Source organism: Pipistrellus kuhlii, unplaced genomic scaffold (genome assembly GCF_014108245.1).
Source record: "Pipistrellus kuhlii isolate mPipKuh1 unplaced genomic scaffold, mPipKuh1.p scaffold_m20_p_7, whole genome shotgun sequence".
NCBI lineage: Eukaryota > Metazoa > Chordata > Mammalia > Chiroptera > Vespertilionidae > Pipistrellus > Pipistrellus kuhlii.
Window position 1 is genome coordinate 79,065,740 of NW_023425573.1, and position 24,951 is coordinate 79,090,690.

Below are 24,951 nucleotides of genomic sequence, written 5' to 3' on the forward strand. Positions count from 1 at the left end.
TTTGCAGCTTTAGGATGAAATGTTCTGTAAATAGCAATTAAATCCATCTGACTTAGTATATAATTTAAGATCACTATTGTTGAATTTTGTCTGAAAAATATAACCAGTTTTGATAGTTAAATTCCTATATTATGACTGTATTGCTGTCAATCATTCTATTAATGTCTATCAATAGCATGTATTGAGAGAGAGAAAGCATGAGAATGAGAGTTAGAGAGCAAGAGAGAGAGAGAGATGGAAAGAAAGGTGCTCCTATATTGGGCTACGTATATTTAACAGGGCTAAATCTTCTTGATGGATCAATCCCATTATTATTTTGTAGTGTCCTTCTTAGTCTTTTTATGGCCTTTGTTTTGAAGTTTATTTTGTCAAATATCAGTATTGCTACCCTAGCTTTTTATTTTGTTTCCATTTGCATGGTATATTTCTATAGCCTTTTACTTTGAGCTTGTATTAATCTTTTAAGTTGAAACTCTTGTAGACAGCATATACATGTGACATGATTTTTCTTACATTTAGCTACCCTATGTCTTTTGATTAGAGCATTTAATCCATTTACATTTAAGATTTTTATTGATAGGTACTTATTTGTTGCCATTTTTTTTATATCTATTTTGTTTTCTTACAGCAGTTCCTTTAACATTTCTTGCAGTATTGTATTGTGCAGCTATAAACTTCTTTAGCATTTTTTTTTTCAGCAAGGCTTTCATTCAAAATTGAAGGTACAATAAAGGTACTATATACCTTGCTCATTTTCTTTGTCTTTTGGTAGCCCGATGATGCAGATGTTATTAAGTTTCATGTTGCCCCAAAGTTCCCTTGAGTTATACTCATGCTTTTCCTTTTCTTTTCTTTATTCCCCTTTAAATGAGTGATTTTTCTACTTTGTCTTCTTATTTGTTGATTTAGTCTGCTGCTTCATTCAACCTACTGTTTATTCCTATTGGTGCATTCTTTATTTCAGATGTTATTCTTCATTTCTGACTAGTTTTTCATTGTTTTTAAGTCCTTTTACATTCTTTTGAGCATCCTTATAACCATTAATTGAACTCTGTGTCTAATAAATTGGTGCCTCTATTTCATTTAGGTATTTTGCTGGACTTCCTTCTGTTTCTTTATTTGAGGCCCTTTTATTTTTCTCCCCACTTTGCCTCTATCCTTGTGTTTGTTTCTATGTATAAAATAGGACTCCTATGACTCCCAGTCTTGGTGGAGGGCCCTTCTGTATTAGGTGATGTGCAGGAACCAGTAGTGCAGTGTCCTTGATTGCCTGAGCTGGTTCTTGTAGGCATGTCCCTTATGCACATTATGTGGGCCCTTTATTGTAATAGTGTTTTGGTTGCTATTGTTCAATTCATGAGTTGGCTTGACCTTCAGGTTGGCTGACTGTGAAACTCAACTCCAACATCATCATGTAAAATGTTGTACAGGTGATATATATATATATATATATATATATATATATATATATATATATATATAATATAATATAATATAATATGAAATTCATGCACAGGGAGGAGGGGTGATGTCCCTCAATCCACCCTGCACCCTCTCCAATCTGGGACTCCTCAAGGGATGTCAACTGTCTATAAATTGGTCAGTCGGACAGCTTTCTCACAATTCAGGATTGCTGGCTCCCAACCACTTGCCTGCCAGACAGCTTGATTGCCCCTAACCACTTATGCCTACCAGTATGATCACCCCCTAACACTTCCCTGCCAGCCTGATCGACACCTAACTGCTCCCCTGCCAGCCCCATTGCCCTTATTGCCCTGCTTGGTCTAGTAGCCCCTAACTGCCCTCCCATGCTGGCCTGGTCACCCCTAACTGTCCTCCACTTCAGGCCTAGTCACCCCCAACTGCTATCCCCTGCTGACCCAGTCACCCCTAACTACCCTTCACTGAAGGCCTAGGTCCCTCCCAACTGTCCTCCTGTGTGGCCCTGTCCCCCCAACTGCCCTTACCTTCAGGCCTGATCACCCCCAACTGCCCTCCCCTTCCAGCATGGTCATCCCTAACAGCCCCCTCCTTAAGACTTGATCACCCCCAACTGCCCTCCCCTGAAGGCTTGGGTTCCCCTTAACTGCCCACCTCTGCAGACCTGGTCACCCCCAACTACCCACAACTGCCTTCCCCTGCTGGCCATCTTGTGGCAGCCATCTTTGACCACATGGGAGCAGCCATTTTGTGTGTTGGAGTGATGATCAATTTGCATATTACCTCTTTATTTTATATATCCTATCTAATAAAGAGGGAATATACTAATTGACATTCATGCCATTGCAAAGATGGCAGTGCCCACAGCCAATAAGGAAGAAATATGTTGATTGACTGCCCCACCCTCAAACATGGCAGCACTCATAGCCAATAACAGGGGATATGCTAATTCACTGCCCTGCCCTTAAAGATGATGACATTCACAGCCACAAGATGGTGGTGCCCAGTCACCTCAGCCTAGTTGGGGTGGCAGGTACCCTGCAAGGCTGAGCCTGCACCCAAGCAAGCCCAGTCTTGCTGTGCACCTGCCTCTGGAGTCCTCCAATCCCCTCAGCACCCCAGCTGCCCAGGGTCAGCCAACTGCAGCACCTGTAACCAGGGCCGGCCAAGGCTTGCACTGCCAGCAGTGGCAGCAGCAGAGGTGTAATGGGGGTGTCACCTTTCCCTGATTGCCGAATTGTCTCCTACCCATGAGGGTTCCTGGACTGTGAGAGGGGGCAGGCTGGGCTGAGGCCTCCCCGCCCACTCCAGTGCATGAATTTTATATATTTATTTATATATATATATATATATATATATATATATATATACACACATATAAAGAAATGAAAGAGGCAAAAATAGAAATAGAATAAGGAAAGGAAAGAAAGAAATGAGGTATGGAAGTAAAAATAGAAGAAAATTAAAAAAATAGTTAAAAAAGAATGAAACGGTGAAAAACTGTGCTGTGAGCCTCAGCAGATGTTTATGCCTGCTGCGCTCACCCGTGGGACATGCTGTTCGTGAAGCATGTTGGACTCTGCTCCAATTTTGTCTGAAGCTGGACACTTGGTGTGTCATTCAGGGCCTTTGGGGAGGTTTTCTGGTGCAAGCCAATGTCACATGCTGTCTCAGCCTGGCCCTCAGGCACCTGCCCCATGTTTGGCAAGGCAGAACCCCTTGTATCCTGAGCCTATAGCTTGGGTCAACTTCTGGTGTCCCACTTTGAGCTGTTCTCCCCGCCTTCGTGGAACTGGGCCTAGCAGGAGTCTCCAGGATCTGGCAGTGGTGACTAAAGCTGTCTCCCATTGGGGCTGGTGCCTGCTACCTTTAGTGGGGAGCAGTCACTTCTTTCCTTCTCAGGGCTGCATGGGCTGAACTCATTGGAAAGCTTGGATCTGATTCCCTGTAATGCCCTGGCAATGCCAGGCAGAAATCCATCTGACTCCCTGACAAAAGCCTGCCTAAGATACACAGACATAAAAAACTAGCTTTGCATGGCCCTCTGGCACCCCACATACTGCTTACCAAAGCAGGAGGTGATAAAATATCTGTACCCCTTGGAACTTCAATCTTTCCATGCCATGGCCACCACAGTGCAAGGCCCAAACTCTCTGCTCCAACCTGGCTTCAAACAGGCCAAATGCCTCATTCTCCAGCACAGTCACACTGAGAAGAATGAAACCAAATGTCCCTTTGCAGGGGAACAGAGCAGGAGGGGCAGACTAGGAAGTGCAGAGGTGGGGGGAGAGGCCCCACTCATGCACTCAAGGTGGGCTAGATCTTTCCCAAGGCACACAGCCTCGTCTCCAACTGGCTCTTTACTAATGTTCTCCCATTGAGAGCACCTCCAAGCCACTGCTGTGTGCACCAAGCAGACCTTCCACCAGCCCTGAGCACTGCTGTGTGGCTCCTGCCCCATTCACAGCTGGGAGGAAACTTCTCAGGCCAGCACTAAAACTATAGGAATGCTCCTTTTCTGAGACTGTGTGGTTAGATATTCACAGAGTTACTGTATCCCCATTAATTCCCTCCCCACCTCTGTTGATCTGGATTGTGGATATTTGTGTAGGGCTGACATCTCTGCTCTCAGCTGAAGGGAGCTCCACTGCTGCAATATCACTTCAGCTGCCCAGTTGCCAAGGGTGTAAGAGGGGCTCACCTTCTACTGAACTCCTCCTGTCTTTGTCCATGATCCTATTTATAAATTTTTAGGTCAGCTACACTTCAAATTGATTAGTCCGCATTGTAGCAGCAAGTACAGTCCAGGGCTGGGAGCAAGAGCACTGAGCTTCCAGCTCTTCTACAGCCATCTGGGACCCCCTCTAAGTTGTTTATTTATTTGTTTCATTTCCCACAAATAGATGTGGTCTCTCCTGGAAAACTGAAAAGAATGTATATTCTGCTGGTTTCAGGTAAAATTATATATAAATATCAATTAAGTGCATCTAATTTATTGTGTTATTTAGGCCACAGTTTCCTATTGATTTCCTGTCTAGATGATCTATTCATTGATGTCAATGGGTTTTTTAAGTCTCCTACTATTACTTTATTACTGTTAATCTTTCCTTTTATGTCTGTCAATATTTGCTTTAACAGTTTTAGTATTCCTACATTGGATGTTTAGATTTTATGAGTGTTACATACTCTGGTTTGATTGATTCCTTTATCATAATAGAATACTTTTTGTTGTCTTTTGTTTTAAAGTGTATTTTTGTCTTATGTTAGTACTAGACATCCAGTGCAAGAAATCTGTGCACTGGAGGGGTGTCCCTCAGCCCAGACTGCACCTTCTCCAATTCTTCAGGAAATGTCCAACTATTGATTTAGGCCCTATCCCACAGTTGGACATCCCTCTCACAATCTGGGACTGCTGGCTCCTAAACATTCACCTGCCTGCCTGCCTGCCTGATTGCCCCTAACTGCTTCTGCCAGACTGATCACCCCTAGCCACTCCCTTGCTGGCCTGATTGCCCCCAACTGCCCTCCCCTGCTGTCCTGATCACCCACAAATGCCCTCCCCTGCAGGCTTGGTTTCCCTCAACTTCCCTACCCTGTAGGTCTGGTTGCCCCAAACTGCCCTCCATTGCCAGCCATCTTGTAACAATATGGGGGTGGCCATCTAGTGGCAGCCATCTTGTGACAATGTGGGGGCGGCCATCTTATGACAATATGGGGATAGCCATCCTGTGATGGCTATCTTGTGATGACATGAGGTGGCCATCTTGTGATGTGATGGCACGAGGGTCAATTTGCATATAATATTCATATAGGATTGCTACCTCAAGTTTGTTTGTTTTTTAATTTCCATTCACATGAAATACTTTTTTCATCTATTTATTTTAATTTGTTTCTATCTTTTGATCTGAAGGGGTCCTTTGTAGGCAGTACATATATGAGACATGTTTCTTTATCTATTTATCAACTGCATGTCTTTAGATTGAGCATATAGGTCATTTACATTTAATTACTAATAGGTATGTAGCTATTGCCATTTTATTAATTTTTGTAATTATTTTTTGTTCATTTTTTATTTCAGTTCTCTCCTTTTGTATGTTAAGATACTATAGTGTTAAATTGGGATTTCTTTCGCTTTGTTTTGTATTGAATATATCTCTTGCAATTTTTTTGTTGTGGTACTATCTGTCTTAGGTGCCCCTATATGTTTATAGCACTCTATTTTAAGTTTATTTCAACTTAAGTTTAAACAAATTCTAAAATCAGTACAGTTTTTACTCACTTCCTCCATGTTTTTCCCCCCTCTCTATGTTTTTACTTCTTTTGTGTGTATTAGTTTGTGTCTATACCTTAATTTATTGTTAAAATTACACATGCTTTTTCTAATTTTGCCTTTTAACATTTGTATTTGCATTATATTTAATAGTTGGCTTATCCACTCTTCTACTAAGTGTTTGCCTTTCTCATAATTTATTTACTATTCAATATTTTCTTACTCATACTTTTGATCTTTTATGCTTAAAGAAGTGACATTAACAAGTCTGGTATACTGGTTTATTAGAGATGAACTTTTTTAGCTTTCTCTTACCTGGGAAAATATTTATCTTTTAATTCTAAGCTATAGCCTTGCTTAGTAGAGTAATCTTGGTTGTAGGTCTTGCTTATTTTATCACTTGGAATATTCTTGCCACTCCCTTCTGTATGCAAAGTTTTTGTTGAAAAACTGATTCATAGTCTGCATTTCTCTTGGTACCGTTATGATTCTCTCTTAACCTTTGGCATTTCAATTATAATGTGCTTTTTGGCCTCTTTGGGTTCATCTTATTCGAAACTAAAGGCCTGGTACACAAAATTCGTATGTGGTGTGGGGGAGTGTCCCTCAGCCCAGCCTGCATTGTCTCCAATCTGTGACCCCTTGGGGATTGTCCAATTACCGGGTTAGGCCTGATTCGACAATCGGACATCCCTCTCACAATCTGGAACTACTGCCTCCTTACCACTTGCCTCCTACCTGCCTGCCTGATTGCCCCTAACTGCTTATGCCTGCCAGGCTGATCACCTTGTAACCACTCCCCTGCTAGCCTGATTGATGTCTAACTGCTCCCCTGCCAACCCAATCACCCCCAACTTCCCTCTCCTGCTGACCTGGTCAACCCCAATTGCTCTCCCCTGCCAGCCACATTGTGGTGGCCATCTTGTGGCAGCCATCTTGTGATGACATGAGGGCAGCCATCTTGTGATGACGTGAAGGTGTCATGTGAAGGCACAGGTCACCTAGACTTTTATCAGTACAGATTCTCTGCCTTTTCTGGACTATTTTATTTGTTTTCTTCATTGGGATTAGGAAGTTTCCAATCATTATTACTTCAAAATAATTTTAATATCTTATCTCTCTCTCTCTCTTTGTCCCTCATGATGTGAATATTGTTACACTTATTGTTGTTCTAGATGTCCCTTAAAATTTCCTCATTTTTAAATAATATTTCTCTTTTTCCTATTTTAAATGGGTGTTTTCTATAACTTTGTCTTCTGATTGTTGGTACAATGCTCTGCTTTCTCTAATTTGCCATTGAATCCCTCTAATATACTCTTCATTTCAGTTACTAAATCCTTCATTTCCTGCTGGTTCTTTTTTATGGTTCTTAAATTTTTGTGTAAGTTCTCACTGAGTTTATTCTTCCCTTAAATTTACTGAGAATCCTTGTAACCAGTATGTTGAACTCTAAATCCATTAGATGGCATGTTTACATTTTATTTACTTTTATGTTTTTCCTGGAAATTTGTCCTGTTCTTTCATTGAGTGAGTTTCTTTATCTCCTCTCTTTGGTTGACTGCCTTTGTTGTTTCCATGTATTAAGTAGAACTGCTATGTATTCCAGCCTTGGCAGAATGGCACTGTGTCGTAGATGTCCTATGAGGCCCAGTGATGCAGTCTATGTGTTTACATGAGCTGGGTTCTCCATGGCTTCCTGTGTGTGGTTGTGCATGTGCTCCTATTGTAGTTGAACTATGATTGCTGTTGGATATCAGTACATGAATGGCTTTGATGCTAGTTGTAAATTCAACATACAAGCTAATGTGCAAGATTTGGTCCCACAAAGTGGGTGTTATCTGCCAACTCTTCTCTTCTGGTGTGTAATTTCTGGAGCTTGTTGGAGGTGTTCTCATATGGTCTGAAAGTGGCTACTGGATGTGTTGGTTCTGGAGGATCTTGGGAGGGGCTGTGCTGCAGACCATGCTTAGCCACTTTTGTGTCCACCTGGAGGGAGCTACAAAGAAATCTGTGCTTGGTTGCCACTTGACTGGATTTTAAGTCACTTGAGAGAACCAATGCTACTAAGCTATGCTGGTTGCCACCAATGCTTGGTTTGGAACCCTTTGCTGTTTAAAACCCTTTTCTTGGCACCACAATGTGAGCTGAGTTCAACTGTCTCTTGTGCTGGGCTTGGCAGCTTAGTTGAAGCTATATCCCAGGTAAATAATGGCTGCAGATTTCGCCATGCTAGAGCCACCTGATAAGAGTTACAATGCAAGTTGAGACTCGTGATGGTTAGGTCTCAGCTATTTACAGGGGTGCATGGCATCTAAGTCCAGAGACTTCTTGTTTAGGGTTTGTAGACCTTTAAGAGACTTCTAAGGAAGTCTGCAATGCAAGCTGAGATAAGCCAGGCTTAGGAAATCACCAAGGCAGTGTGAACAGTGTTAGACAGGTTAATGGAGAACTCAGATTTGACACTTGCTTAACTTGTCACCTGGGTGGAGGGAGGGTTCAAACAAACAATAGCACCTGCCAGCACTTCTATCCCAGAGGGCCTTCCTGACTTCTACCCTTGCAGCTCACCCTGAAGCCAGTCAATTCAGGTTTCTCCCTATGTCCCTTGCACTCTGAGTCTTAAGCCCCACATTGGAGGTCAGAGCAAGAGAGTCTGTGAGTGAGTGAGTCAATCCACAGCCTTCAAGATGAATACCTGGACTACAGCAACCCTTCTTCTCTCTTGTATACAAGCCCACACTTGGTCTCACAGCCAAATGATATGGGGGTTCTTCTATTTGACACTGGTATTCCAGGCAGGGGAGCTGCTTGTGGGGCTGGAATCTCTTGCTTCTCAGGCAGTTACCTCCATAGTTGAGATATCCCTTCTTATTTTTAATTGCCCCCCATGAGTGTGAGACCTGCTCATTTTGCATCTCCATTCCTCCTACCAATCTTCACATGGCTAAGCTATATGATTTCTCTTCAGCTGGTCTTCAGGTTCTTGTCAATGATGGCTATTCTGGTGATTGTGGAAGGAGGTAAGCATATCATTTATTTACTCTGCCATTTTGAGAGGAAGAAAAAAAAAGATAATTTATAATACTTCTTAGTAAGATGTACCTACCAGGTCACTAACTAATTAAAATATCAGAGTTTAATGTTAGACTTATTCCTCTTTATTCTGTAGGTTTTTGGCATGCTGCCTGTCCAAATTCATATTTTAAAATATAGACATCCAGCATCCTTAGTTTGCCAGAGTAATTGATACAGATTAATCCTTAATAAAGATAAATTTGTTTAAAAAAAAAGAAAGAGAAATTAAGAAAAAAATAGTTGACTGAAATGGATTTAATATTTTCTTCTATTTTTCCAGTGTCTAAAGGTGGAATGTTAGGTTATTCATTTGAAATATTTCTTCCTTTTACCATAGTTAGTTGCAGCTATAAACTCTTCTCTAAGCACTGATTTATATTCATTTTACAAATTTTAAGGTATTTTCTCTTCAATTGCATAATCTCAAGCTATTATTTCCATTTTGGTTTCTTCTTTGAACCATTAGTTATATAGAATTGTTTCTTTTTATTTTCAATGTTCACATATTTGTGAGTTTCCCAAATTTATTGGTTCAAATAGTACAAGCTATTACTGTTCTTATTGAATTTCAGTACACTTGCTTGACTAGATATATTCTTAATTTGCTGTGTATCCTCAGGACCATATGCAGATATTTTCAACGGTGGCTTTTTCATTCTTTTCTGCAGTTTCTGGAAAGCAGGTGAATGGAGCTCCTCAAGCTGTCATTCTGCAAGTGCATTGCTACAGTTGCTTTTTTTTTTTTTTTTTTGCCAAACTTTGTTCTCGGTATGTATTGTAATTGAGTTACATGAGCCATTTCTAGATGCATAGGAAGGGATGGAGAAGAGCAGTCTGATCCTAGAGACCACTTTTTGAAGTGAGGAACCTGAGGGAAGGGGCTGGTGTGTAGATCCTCCATAAACACAGCATTCATTTGCACCAGGCCTGGAATTCCTGTCTCCAGAATTCCCCCCATCTCTATCCATTGACCAGTGATTTCAAGTGACAGCCTATTGTCCAAATCTGTCCACCCCCACTTGTCCACATGATATTTAATGCCTTAACTACAGAATTGAGTTCTTGTGATCAATTTTATGGTCCATAGTCCTAAAAACATTTACTTTCTGGCTCTTTACAGTAATAATTTACCTAGGTATTCATTAAAGCAATCCCCAAATCTCATTTTTGTGGGTCTGTTCTCTGGTGCTATTCCTCTATTACCTTTTTTTTTTTTCCAAGTAAAGTTTAGGCAGGAGACAAATTATATAGGCTATTTTAGCAAAGAGGAAAGAGAGAATATAAAGAACTATTAATAAACACAAATAATTAAAATTTAAAGAGAGAACACTAAAATATCACTGAGACAGTTGCCACCCTTAGGGATGGCTGAGCAATATGGGTGAAGCTGAGATTATTTAAATGTAGAAGTCAGAGTTCAGCCAGCCTGCCTTCAGTTAGGGCTGGAGTTTCTGAATGGGATCATGGAATAGTCACCTCTAAGGAGGGAGTTCTCTGTGGGGACACAATAAAACTAGTCTTGCATGTTGGAAAAACTGAAAATTAAATGCAATTGCTGTTTCTGGTATGAATTACAGCCAACAAAGTGGAGAAGCAAAGCTGATGTGGGCCTTGCAAAAACAGAAAGTGGAAAGGACTAGCTGGTTGTCCCTGCTCCAGCCTCATCAGCCCTCCACATTCCCTGCTGACAGAGTCAAACGCAGCAAAGTGGAAATGCAGTTTTTAGTCTCAACTTCAGCACCACTCAGCAAAGTATAAAAACACAGGTTTGAAGCTGACAGATAAGAGCTTAACATTGGCACAATGCTTTTATTGATTAAAGTGGAGGGTAAGCTTGAGGAGAGGTGCCAATGAAGGAAAAAGGAGCAATGTGAAGGAAAGTATGTTCTGTGCAGAGGAATTATGTGTTTTAAATCCATAATCATTGAAATGAAATTAAGGCTCATCCTATATAATAAAGGCCTAATATGCTAAGTGTCCAGCCATCTAATGACTAGTCAATTGTTCAACTAATCAAAGTGTAATATGCTAATGATATGCTAAGGCCACTCAACTGCTCACTATGATGTGCAATGACCACCAGGGGGCAGAGACTCTGATCGGTAGGATAGCTTGCTGCTGGGGTCTGGCCAATTGAAACTGAGTGAGATGGACTTGACATGCCCTGGAGCCCTCCTGCAGTCCTTCCCTAGCTGGCCAAACTCTGCGTCCCTCCCCAGCCCTGATTGTGCACTGGTAGGGTCCCATGGCTTGGCCTGCACCCTCTTCCAGTCTGGGACCCCTCCCCAGGGGATGTCAGAGAGTCAGATTCCACAGGTTATTCCTCTAGGGAGGCACCAGATGCAGGGCTCACAGCTGGCAAGTGCTGCTGAAGTGGTGTGAGCCTCTCCTGATTGAGACTGATTGGGTGTGAGCCTGAGGCAGGCGCAGTGGGGCCAGGATGAGTAGGAGAGGCAGGTAGGAGCTGCAGAGGACATTAGATGTGAATTTTGGCCTGATCCCTGCAGTCCACCCATGTGCAAAATTGTGCACCTAGCATCTAGTCCTATCTAATCAAGAGGGACTATGCTAATGGACTATCATGTCCTCACAAAGATGGCTTCACCCACAGCCAATAAGGAGGGAATATGCTAATTGACTACCACACCCTCAAAGATGGCAATGCCCACAGACACAAGATGGCAGCTCAGCCCCACTGGGGCAACAAGTGTGTGGCAGAGCTGGACTCATGCCCAGACTGGCCCAGCCACTCTGTGTGCCTGCCTTCAGAGTCCTCCAGTCCCCTCGGTCCCCTAGCCATCCAGGGCAGCACAAGGTGCAGGCTAGCCTTGGATGATGGCTGTCTAACCAATGCCTGAGGCACTGGCCAGCCTTGGATTGTGGCTGCCCAGCCATCCAGGGCCACCTGAGGCTCAGGTAACCAGGCCAGCCAAGGTTTGCGCTGATGGCAGTGGCAGCAGCAGATATGTAATGGGGGCATTGCCTTCCCCTGATTGCTGGATTACTTCCAGTCCTTGAGGCTCCTGGACTTTGAGACAGGGTAGGCCGAGCTGAGGGACACTCCCCTCCAATGGGATAAAAAGTAAACACTGAGAGAATGCTGCCCACAGTAACTCTTGCTCACAGGTATCATTGTTCCTTTGGTTCCCATAGTTACTTCTGCAACAGCTCCTATCTTTTGCATCTTGGTCTATTGCCCTGGTATTCAGCGACTCAATCCTGGGCAGTCACACTTTCAAAATCAATGCCGGTTTCCTCATCCCGTTCTCATTTTGTGTTCCTGTCAGGACGACTTATAGATTTCATTCTTGGCTCAGTCCCTACACACAGGAAACAGTTATTCATAATACCCCCGTGACATCATAACAAGAACAATATCGATGTTCGCTCATCGTGTTTCAAGAAATCCTTGAATGATGACAATTTTGACAGTGAAGGGAAAAAAACAAGAATCATTGCTTGACTTTTCTGTCTTGAGATTCCTAAAGGAGATGATTGACTTAGTTTGTTAAATGTACACTAAAGACACCAGATCCCTTAGTAGAGTGAAAGATCTTGCTGCTCTGCTTTTGTCTCAGCAAAGAGCAATCACAAGTCTCCGGCCAGCCAGTCAGCAAGCCCCTTTGAAGTATGTTCTGTGGATGATATGAGGGGTGTCCCACAGCTATGGGGAGGCTCACTTAAAATGGAGAAGTGAGCCCACCATGAAAAATTAAGTGTGCTGTTAAGAGCCACACGTGTGACCCTATAGGGTGCTTGATTCTATAGTGTTGTGCCATCACAGGTATCTTCCCCTGCCTCCAGCTTGTTCCTTTTAAAATTTATGTGAATATTGGAAACTCATTTCTGGAAAAAACTTGAACACACCTTTAATTAAGAGAAAATAATATTCGATAAAGTGTCCAGGAAATGTCATATGAAACCAAAATTATTTGAGGACAATTGCCCTGTTTTTATAACTAGCAAATATCCATGGACGGAGAGGAAAGGCTTGGGGTGTGCGTACAATCACTCGTCCTCATAGAACCCACTATGGACAACATAATCTGCGGCAGAAAGTGCCTCTCTGCTCCCCACAGACTGTCACCTGCCTACTTCCAGACAAGCAGGCAAGACTTACTGACATGCCTGAGTGAATTCAGATGTAGATGTGTTTATACATGTGAAAAGGTCTGTTCACTCATTCAGAAGATGTATATACCTCAGAGGGAAGGGGGAAGAGATTAGCTAAAAAACTTATATGCATACTAGAGGCCCGGTACATGAAATTCATGCACAGGGGTGTCCCTCAGCCAGGCATGCACCCTCTCCAATCTGGGACCCCTTTGGGACCCCATTTTTTAAAATGATGTATATATCTATCCATTCATTTATCTGCCATCTATCTGATTGTTTCTAAACATATGCTAGACTCTATTCTAGATCTTGGTGTTAGACATGCTCACAATATTCATTTTCTCAGGGAGCTTCATTCAAATCAGGCTCTGACAGGGTAGAAGTTAGGTTGGAATCACCTGTTTCCAGTCATTTATTCCAGACCAAAAGGCGGAGAATTGGCGAAATAGTAAGCATATTTCCCTATAGTGGGGCAGTTCTGAACCCCTGCCCAAATACAGGCAGTCCTCGGGTTAAGTCGGACTTGATGTACATCATTTTGTGAATACATCACCATCTCCTATCCTATATAATAAACAGGTAATACGCAAATTGACCCTCACACCTTCACAAGATTGACGCTCTTACCTTCACCAACCAGGCAGACAGGGGGTTTAGTGAAGGATGACCAAATGACTGAACAGTAGGCTGTTTGGGGTGACCAGGCTGACATGAGGGGCAGCAAGGGGCAATCAGGCCAGCACACAGAGGTAGTGAGGGGTGATCAGACCGGCGGGGGGGCAGTTAGGGATGACCAGTCAGACAGGAAGATGAGCGATTAGGAGCTAGCAGACCAGGATTGTGAGAGAGATGTCTAACTGTGGTTTAGGCACGATCTTGGGAATCAGGCATAAACCAGCAGTTGGACATCCCTCAAGGGGTCCTGGATTGGAGAGTGGGAGAGGGTGCTGCCTGGGCTGAGGGGACCCCTCCCCCAAGCACAAATTTCATGCACTGGGCCTCTCTCTCTCTCTCTCTCTCTCTCTCTCTCTCTCTCTCTCTCTCTCTCTCTATATATATATATATATATATATATATATATATATATATATATGACTTATAATGTTAAGGCCAAAAAAAGAAAAAAATACACCTCAGCTCCCCAGAGCATTCCACAGCAGCACTGGGTTCCTCTGGCAGCCATGTCACCTGTGAAACATACTGTACTCAACTACCCAAGTGTGCATAAACAACTGTTCTTCCCCTGCAGCAAACCTTAAAAACTGCCTTTGAAAAAAATATTGTAGCTACTATGATAGTCAGAGTCCTTCAGAGAAACAGAATCAATGGGATATTTTATATATATATATATATATATATATATATATATATATATATATATATATATTATTATTATTATTATTATTATTATTATTATTATACTAGAGGTCTGGTGCATGAAATTTGTGTCCCTCAGCCAGGCCTGCACCCTCTCCAAGCTGGCTCCCCTTTGGGGATGTCTGACTGGTGTTTTTGGCCTCCTACAGGATTGGGCCTAAATCGGTAACCATCCCTCTCACAATCCAGGACTCCTGGCTCCTAACCACTCACCCACCTTCCTACCTGATTGTCCCTAACCACTTCTGCCTGCCAGTCTGTTTGCCCCTAACTGCTCCCCTGCCGACTTGATTGATGCATAACTGGTCCTATTGTCCCCAACTACCCTCCCCTGACAGCCCGATTGCTCCCAATTGCCCTCCCTTGCATGCCTGATTGCCCCCAACTGTTCCTCCCCTGCAGCCATCTTGTGATGACATCACCTAGGGTTTTATTATATAGGATATTTATTAGAAGGAATTGAGTCATGATTATGGTGCTGGCTGGTAAGTTTCCAGAACTGCACAGTGGGTCAGCAAGCTTGGTACCAGGGGAGCTGATGGCTCAGTTCCATTCTGAAGGTGCAGGCTGTGCAGATCCAGGAAGAGTTGGGAAAAATTGTCTCACTCAGGAAAGGGTCACCCTTTTTTCTTTATTCCCCCTGATTGGATGCAGACTACCCACATTCTACTAATTTCAATCTTAATCTCATCTAAACACAACCTCACATTCTGAATAATGTTTAACTAGATACCTGGGCACATCATAGTTCAGTGAAGTTAGCACATAAAATTAACCATTACAGTAACTTAGTTCTTATCTCTGTACTAGAGGCCCAGTGCATGGATCCGTGTACCCATGGGGTCTCTTGGCTTGGTCTGCAGGGATTGGGTCAAAACTTGCTAAACGACATACCCTGAGGGGTCCTGGATTGTGAGAGGGCACAGGTCAGGATAATGGATCCCACTGGTGCATGATTGGGGCCAGGGTGGGACTGAGAGAGGGCTCCAGGGTGTGTCCAGTCCATCTTGCCCAGTCCCAATCTGCTGGACCCCAGCAGCAAGCTGACCTACTGGTTGGAGAGTCTGTCTCTGGGGGTCAGTATTCATCATAGAGACCCATTGAATGGTTGAATGTGGGGGGGAGGGATTGTGGGAGGTTGGCCAGCCAAAGAAGGTTGGCTGTGGGAGTGTACTGAGCACCAGGGGCAGCTCCTGCATTGAGCACCTGCTCCCTAGTGGTCAGTGCACATCTTTGAGACTGGTTGTTCAGTCACTTAGGCTTTTATATATAGAGATAGATTTATTAAAAATCACTTGATACAGCCGAAACCGGTTTGGCTCAATGGATAGAGCATCAGCCTGTGGGCTGAAAGGTCCCAGGTTCGATTCTGGTCAAGGGCATGTACCTTGGTTGCGGGCACATCCCCAGTAGGCGGTGTGCAAGAGGCAGCTGATCGATAATTCTCTCTCATCGATGTTTCTAACTCTCTATCCCTCTCTCTTCCTCTCTGTAAAAAAACAATAAAATATATTAAAATAAAATAAAATAAAATAAAATCACTTGATACAGTAGACATTTACAGGGTACCTATTAAAAGCTCAATTTAATTATATAATGAATTATAGCCTATTGCTACCTTACAGTGCCTGTAACTTCAGAATAACTGTAACACTTCAGTAATTTTCTTAATAAAATGTGGAATACTAATAATTCACATTACTTTAAAAATTAAACAATTTTGAGATAATTATAGATTCACAGACAGTTATAATAAATAATGCAAGAAATAATTTCTTTATAATGGCTGAATTGTGACTCTCACTATTTAAATGTTTAAGTTCTAAAACCTAGTATCTCAGAATGTGTCTGTATTTATAGACAGGGCTTTTAACCAGTTAATTAAGGTAAAAAAAGTAATTACAGTGGACTCTCATCCAATCTGACTGGGGTCCATATATGAAAAGGATATTAGAAAGAAGACTCAGGGCAAAGACCAGATGAAGACAAAGGGAGAACAGTCCATCTGCAAGTGAAGAAGAAAGGTTTCAGGTAAACCCCAACCTGCAGACACCCTGAATTTGGACTTCTAGCCTACAGAAGTGTGAGGAAATAGCCCCAGCTGGGGTAGCTCAATAGATAGAGAATCGGCCTGTGGACTAAAGAGTCCCAGGTTTGATTCAGGTCAAGGGCGCATGCCCAGTTTGAGGACTCAAACCCCAGTAGGAGGTGTGCAGGAGGCAGCTGGTCAATGATTCTCATTATTGATGTTTCGTTCTCTCTCTGTCTCTCCCTCACTCCCTCTCTCTATCTTTCTCTCTCTCTCCTTTCCTCTGTGAAATCAATAAAATATATTTCTATTAAATGTGAGGAAATAAATTTCACTCTAAGGTATTTTGTTATGGCAGTTCTGGAAACTAATATACCCAGTTTCCACCAGTGGTAAAATCTTTCAAAACTATGGTAAAATATCAAACAGAGATATTGACATTGATATAGTCAATACACAGAGCGGGTCCCCCACCACAAAGACTTCCCCTCTTACTTTTTTGGCACCACATCGTCCTCTCCTCTGGTCCCTGAATGCTAGCAACCACGAATCTGTTCTTTATTTAGATTATTCTGTCATTTGAAGAATGTCATAAAAATAAATCATACACTATGTATTCTTTTGAGGTTATATAGTTTTTTATTCTCACAATAATTATATGAAAATTTACTCAGTAGTTTGTTACTGAGTAGTATTCCGTGGAATGTTTGATTCCAGGATATTGAACTATAATAATTACCCATTGAAGAATATCTGTATTGTTTTTATTTTTTAGCAATTGTGAATAAATCAGCTATGCAAATTGTGTACATGTTTTTATGGAACATAAGTTTTTATTTCTTAGAGATAAAAGCTCAAGTGTGCAATTGGTTGGTCATGTGGTAGTTATATGCCTAGTTTTACAAGAAACTAGCACACTGTTTACCATTTTAAAATCCTACCAATAATGTATGAATGATAAGTTTTTCTTCATCTTCGCCAGCATTTGGTGTTGCCCTTATTATTTTTAATTCCAGTCACAGTAATGTGTATACTTTGAAATTCATTGCTATTTGAATTTAGATATTTTTATTATAGTAATGTTGAATATTTTTATTGTGTTTATTTTATACTAGTGGCCCAGTGCATGAAATTTGTGCATGGGAAGGGGGTGTCCCTCAGCCTAACCTGCACCCTCTCAATTTGTGATCCCTTGAAGGATGTCCTACTGCAGGTTTACAGGGATCGGGCCTAAACTGGCAGTCAGACATCCCTCTAGCAAAATGGCACTACTGGCTTCTAACTGTTCACCTCCCTGCCTACCTGATTGCCCCTAACTTTTCTTCCTGCCAGCCTGATCACCCCCAATTGCCCCCCCTGTCAGTGTGCTTGCCCCCAACTGGCCCATCTGCTGGCCTGCTCATCTTCACCTCCCCTCCCTACTAGCCTGCTCACCCCCAACTCCTCCCCTGCTGGTCTGCTCACTCCAAACTGCCCCCACTGCTGTCCTGATCATCTCACAACTGCCCTCCCCTCTTGGCATCTAACCACCTCTGCCTCAGCCCCACCACCATGTCTTTGTCCATAATAACGCCCAGAAGGTCTCCTGGAAGGTTTCACAGTCTAATTAGCATATTACGCTTTTATTAGTATAGATAGAGGCCTGGTGCACAGGTGGGGGCCTGCTGGTTTTCCTTGAAGGGTGTCCCTGATCAAGGTAGGGGTTCTTTTGGGGAATGGAGCTGCCTGGGCAAGGGCTTGTGTTGGTTTGCAGGCCAGCCATGCTCCCATGGGGGTGAAGGTCCCTGCTGGGGGTGTGTGGCCAGCCTGGATGAGGGGTTGATGGCTGTTTTCAAGCTGGTCACAGCCCCTTCAGGGTGGGTAGGGGGTCCTACTGGGGTGACTTTCCAGCTTGGGTGAGGAGCTGATGGCTGTTTGCAGGCTGGTCATAGTCCCTAGCAGGAACTCTTACTACATGGGGATGTGACAAGCCTGGATTAGGGGTTGATGGCTGTTTGCAAGTAGGCAAAGCCCCCCAGCAGGGACCATCACCCCATGGGAGTGTGGTCAGCCTGGATAAGGGGCTGAGGGCAATTTTCAGGTGGGCCACACCCCTCAGTGACCCAGGCCCCAGCCACTACTTGAGTGGAGGCCAGGGCTCCTAACACTTCCATTTTTTTTTTTTTTTCCTCCAGCCATTCCTTGAGCAGAGGCCAGGATGGACCAAAAGGTTAGCTTCTTCTTTAACAGGGGGCAACCCAAGCCTCCTGCTCTCTCCAGCTCCATGGCCACTGTCATCTTTGCTGGGTTAATTTGCATACTCATTCTTGATTAGCTGGTGGGTGTAGAGGAGGGATGGTCAATTTGCATGTTTCTCTTTTATTAGTGTAGATTTGTATATCTTCTTTGGTAAAATGTCCATTCATGTTTTCTGCCAGTTTTTTAAGTGAATTGTTTCTTTCCATATTGTTTATTTAAAAAACATTTTATGGTGTTGTTTTATTTTTAGTTTTTAATTTTTAATTGTAATTAATGTAAAATATTACATTCTTTTCAGGTGAACATCTTCATGATTAGCATTTATATGACTTATGAAGTTATCACACTGTAAATACCCATATGTTACCATGCATAGTTATTATAAAATTATCTACTATATTCCCTATGCTATACTTTACATCTCTATGACTTTTCTGTCACTACCAATTTGTACTTCTATATCCCTTCACCGTTTTTACTCCTTCCCCCAAACCCTCTCCCATCCGGTAACTATCAAAACGTTCTCTATATCTATGAGTCTATTTCTGTTCTAGTTGTTTATTTATTTTTAGATTACACATATAAGGAAATCATATGGCATTTGTCTTTAGAGATGAAGGGAGAGAGGCAGGAAGATAAATCTCGACTTGCCATTTCTCTCACCCACATAGTCACTGGTTCACTCTTGTATGTGCTCTGACTAAGAATCAAACCCACAAGCTTGGCATATTGGGACAATACTTCAACCAAATGAGCTACCTGACTAGGGCTCTGTCTGACTTATTTCACTAAGCTTAACACCTAGGTACATCCATGTTCCTGCAGATGGCAAGATTGTATTCTTACTTATGGCTAAATTATATTCCATTATATATACAGGATGTCCCCAAAATGTATACATGCTTTGAATGATTATTAATTTCAATGGGTTAAATGTGAAAAGAAAGAAACATCAATTGAACTATCAACTGTTAAGTCTTATACATTTTCTGGGACACTCTATATATAACACTTTTTCTTTATTTATTCATCTATTGATGGACACTTAGTTTGCTTCCATATCTTGGCTATTGTAAATAATGTTGCAACTTAGAGTTTTTTATTTCTTTCAGTACATATCCAGAATGGAGTTAATGGGTCCCACTTTGTCACTTGTTATAACCTTTGTTTTAAATTCTATTTGTTTTAAAGTATAAGTACTGCTATCCCAGATTTTTGTTTTGTTTTGTTTTCATTTTCACAAAATATTTTTGTTCATCCCTTTACTTTCAGTCTCTGTCTTTTGATCTGAAGTGAGTCTCTTGTAGACAGTGTATGTAAGGATCTTATTTTGTTATTTCTTTAGTCACTGTATATCTTTTGATTAAAGCATTTAATCCATTTGCATTTAAAGTATTTTTGATAGATATGTATTTATTGCCATTTTATTATTTATTTTGACCTTTTTCTTTCTGCTTCTTAAAAAAAGACCCTTTAACATTTCCTATCGATATAATGCTGGTTTGGTGGTAATGAACTCCTTTAGCTTTTTTTTTTTTTTTTTGGCTGGGAAGTTTTTTATCTTTTCTTTGATTCCAAATGATAGCTTTGCTGGGTTAAGTAGTTTTGGTTGGAGGTCCTGGCTTTTTAATCCCATTGAATATTTTGTGCCATTTCCTTTAGGCTTGCAAATTTTCTGTTGAGAAATCAGTTGACAGTCCTTGTAGGCAACTAATTGCTTTCTTTCAGATTTTAAGATGCTCTCTTTGTTTTAACCTTTACTATTTTATTAGGAAGTGTCTTGGTGTGGGCCTCTTGGGGTTCATATTGTTTGGAACTCTCTGTACTTCTTGGACTTTAATGTTTATTTTATTCACAGGTTAGGCAAGTTTTCTGTCATTAAAAAAAAAAAAGATTTTCAATATTTGGTCTCTCTTCTCGCTCAGATACCCCCATGAAACAAATCTTAGAGTTTTTGAAGATGTCCCAGAGGCTCCTTTTATTATTCTAATTTATTATGCTTTTTTTTCTTTTTACTATTCTAATTGGGTATTTTCTGCTTTCTCATATTTCAAATCACTGATTTGATTTTATACTTCATTTACTCTAATGTTGATTCCCTCTCATTCATTTTTCATTTCAGTTAGTGTATTTTTTATTTATGATTGGTTCTTTTTATGGTTTTCATAAAAAGAAGTTCTCACTAAGTTCCTTGAACATCCTTATAACCATTGTTTTGAACTCTGTATCTTGTAGTTTGCTTGCCTCCATTTTATTTAGTTATTTTTCTGGATATTTCTCCTGTTCTTTCATTTGGGACCTATTTCTTTGTTCCCGCATATTGGCTGCTTCCCTGTGCTTGTTTCTGTTTATTAGATAGGACTGCTCTGCCTCTCTGTGTTGGCAGAGTGTCCCTATGTAGTAGGTTTTCTGTATTGCCCAGTTGGTAAGCCTCCCTGGTCACTTGAGCTGAGAGCTCCACGCACACCCCTTGTGTGGGCTGTGTGCACTTCTATTGTGGTTGAGCATTGGTTGCTGTTGGGATGTCACTGGGAGGTACTGACCCCCAGGCCAATTGGTAGTGAGGACTGACTGCAACTACAACAGGGAGGCTGATGTGCAGGGACCCACCTCATGGAGCAGGACTAGCTTTATCAGGGCTTTGGTTCCAAAGAGGTTGGCCCTTGAGTATATCACTTGTGGAGGTGGCTGGGTGGTAATGCAGTGTAGTCTGAAGCTGTTCATGAGGTACATAGTCTCTGGGGCCTCAGGGAAGGTGCAAGGTCAGCAGCTGCCTATAGCCTTCCCAGGACCACTGGCATGAGCTACAAAGTAAACTGTAGATCCTGCTAATTTTGCTGGTTTTATAGGAATCTGGGAGATGCCAATTTAGGAACCTATTCTGACTGACACTAATGCTGACAGTAGGGTCACTTATCAAGAGGTATGGGATGTACAGAGGCCAGATGCTACTTGTTTCAGGTATTTTAGGAAAGTTTGAAGCATGAGCCAAGGAAGGCTCTTTGTATGGAAAAGCCACTAAAATGGCTTGGATAGACCCAAAAATTGGGTAGGGCAGTGTCTCAAGAAATCACCAAGACAGTGCTAACCAGGCAGATGAGTCTAAGATATGATGCCCACCTGCTGACTCTGTAAGGGGATGGCTCAACTAATGAACTCTACCAGCTCTTCTCTCTGAAAGAAAGCTGTCCTTCTACCTTTCATTCACTTCAGTTTCTTTCCATATGTTCCTGACACCTTTTGAGCATTTGCCCCAGCACTGGAGCTCAGAGCCAATGAATCCAAGACTATGAGCAGGCCATTTAGGAGGCATGTCCGGATCTTTGGCTTCCCTCAGTCTCATTTAGCTAAAATACCTGCTGGTTTTTACACCAAAAGTTAGGGGGTCTTGTTTTTCTTGCACTAGAACCCTGGATGGGGGAGCCTGGTATGGGACTGGGACTCTTCACTCCTCAGGAAGGATCTCTGCAGCCTAAATATCCCTCCTGATTATTTTTTATTTTATTTTAGAGAGACACACACAGAGAAACATTGATATGAGAGAGAAACATGGATCAGCCACCTCTGCATGTGCCTTCCTTTCCAACCAAACCCACAACCCAGGTATGTGCCCTAGGAATTGAACCCACCACCTGGTGTATGGGATGACACTCCAACCAAGTGAGCCAACAAGCCAAGGCATCCCTCCTGATTTTTAACCACGTGTGAATATGGGACCAGCCCATTCAGTTTCTCTGTCCATTGTATCCATCTTTATGTTACTTCTATTTTATATGGTTAGTTAGAGGACTTCTGCTCAGCTAGATTTCAGGCATTGTGAATGATGGTTCTTTAATTTAGCTGTGGCTGTGGAGGATTTGAGTACCATGTACACTTGCTGACATCTTGCCTGGAAATGTTTTGAACATTATCTAGCAGCAAGAGAGGTGGGGGTGGTGGAAGGGTACTCATTAGGCAGAGGTTTTAAGCTTGGGAAGGGGCTGAGCCTGAAATTTGATGGGCGGGGGTCCCCTTCCCAAGCCTAAAGCCTGGGGCGGAGGCTTTAGGCTTGGGGAGGGGCCAACCCTGACATCCGAGGCTGTGGGTGTGTGTGTGTGTGTGTATGTGGAGGGGGGGAGGTGACGACCCCATCCCAAGCCTAAACCTGGGGCAGAGGCTTTAGGAGTGGGAAGGGGCCAAGCTTGAGATGAGAAGTCCCAGAGGCAAGGGAACCCCTTCCCACACCTAAAGCCTGGGAGAAAGCTTTAGGCTTGGAAAGGGGCCAAGCTTGGGCTTGGAGGGAAAGGGAGAATATCAATGGAAACATACCCTCAGGTGAGGATAAAAAAAAAAAAAAAAAAAAAAGAAAGAAAGAAAGAAATGTCATATCTACCCTAACTGGTTTGGCTCATTGGATAGAGTATGGGCCTGCAGACTCAAGGGTCCCAGGTTTACCTTGAGAGGCACATGCCCTTGACCTTGATTCTGGTCAAGGGCATGTGCCTTGGTTGCAGGCACATCCCCAGTAGGGAGTGTGCAGGAGGCAGCTTATTGATGTTTCTCTCTCATCAGTGTTTCTAACTCTCTATCTCTCTCCCTTCCTCTGTAAAAAGTAAATAAAATATATTTTTAAAAAAGAAAAATAGTCGGGACCAGTTTGGCTCAGTGGATAGAGCGTCGGCCTGCGGACTGAAAGGTCCCGGGTTCGATTCTGGTTGAGGGCATGTACCTTGGTTGCAGGCACATCCCCAGTAGGGGGTGTGCAAGAGGCAGCTGATTGATGATTCTCTCTCATCGATGTTTTTAACTCTCTATCCCTCTCTCTTCCTCTCTGTGAAAAATCAATAAAATATATTTAAAAAAAAAAAAAAGAAAAATAAATGTTATATCCCGTGAAAGACATATCTTGAAAATGCTTAGAGAAAGTTGTCATTTTTTCATGGTGAAGGGACTGAGTCCATATTGATGGAAATACCTTGGCAGCTGCAGTGACTGGTAGTGGCTGCAGCAACGGGGTGATGAGGCTGGCACCTTCCCCTGATCAGCCAGGTCGCCTCAAGCAAAGGGAGGGCAGACTGTGGCTTAGGTTTGCTCCCAATGGGAAGCGGGCTTAAGCCATCCATAGCACATCCCCTGAGGGCTCCCAGTATGTGAGAGGAAGCAGGCTGGGCTGAGGGACCTCTCCCCAGTGCACAAATTTCATGCACCAGGCCCCTAGTTTACATAATATGGACCCAATTCTTTGGTTAGGTATATGAGCTTCTAATATTTTATTTTATTTCATTCTGTAGTTTCTCTTATCCCTTCCTCAAGAGGATCTTTCACAGAGCAAACATTTAATTTTGATTCAGCAATTTAATATTTTGATTGATCAAATATTAAATGATCAATATTTACATTTAATGAAAAGGAAAACTGGGGTGGGGGGGGGGAGCTTGCAACCTAATTTAGTGTCTGGTTAAAACTGTAGTCTTACTTTCCTACTCTGACTGACTTGGGCGGAACTGTAGAGCCTCACCTCAGAGCCCCCTTTTTGCCTATCCCCACTCCCCACCCCAGGCACAGCTGATTTGGGCAGAAGCTGCATGCCCCCAAGGCCCTGCCAAGATGGACTTGGGCCGAACTGCCAGGACACTCAGGGGCCCACCACAGGAGGAGATACATAGGCCAGCGCCTCCCCAGGAGTTCATTTCAGGCTTTGGGTCCAGAATTCCCCTGAACAAGCAGATCTGCAACCTAAAGGTTAAATGTCCTCCCTCAGAGTGCTGGCTGATCCTTCTCCAATGGGTTCTGACACAACATTATGGATCATGCTTTTGATGTCAAGTTTAATAAGACTTTGCCCAGACCTTGGATTCCAAGATAATTTTCTAGTTTTTCTAAGTATTTCAGCATTTTGTGTTTACACTTAAATTTGAATGCCATTTTCAGTTCATGTGTGAGGTTGTTTTGAGATATTTAGCAAATCTGCTCATGGATATCTAACTCCTCAGTAGGAAGAATCACTCTGCCAAGTGCTAAGGCCTGATGAATATCTGCAGGAATCAAGGCATCATTATGTTGGAAGGACAACGGACACATAGATTAATGAAACAAAATAGATCACTCTCCAAAAAATAGGTGGCCCAGAAACAGACCCCCAGATATGCTCCAATTTCTTGTTGATGAAATGCAAAATCAGTTTACTGTGGGTCTTTTTCAACAAATGGCATGAGGCACAGACTTATTTTATAAACTCCATTAATGTAAACACATACAAGCAAATATGGGTAGTAAAATGATTTTTAAATTCATCAGATAAATATCCATGTGTTGCTGATTGTTTTCCTACAACATAGAAGAAATTTCATTTTTCAATGGCTATTCTGACATACTATACTTTTACTGTTCATAGCCAGCTGAGAAAGCATCAGACAACCTTTAAAAA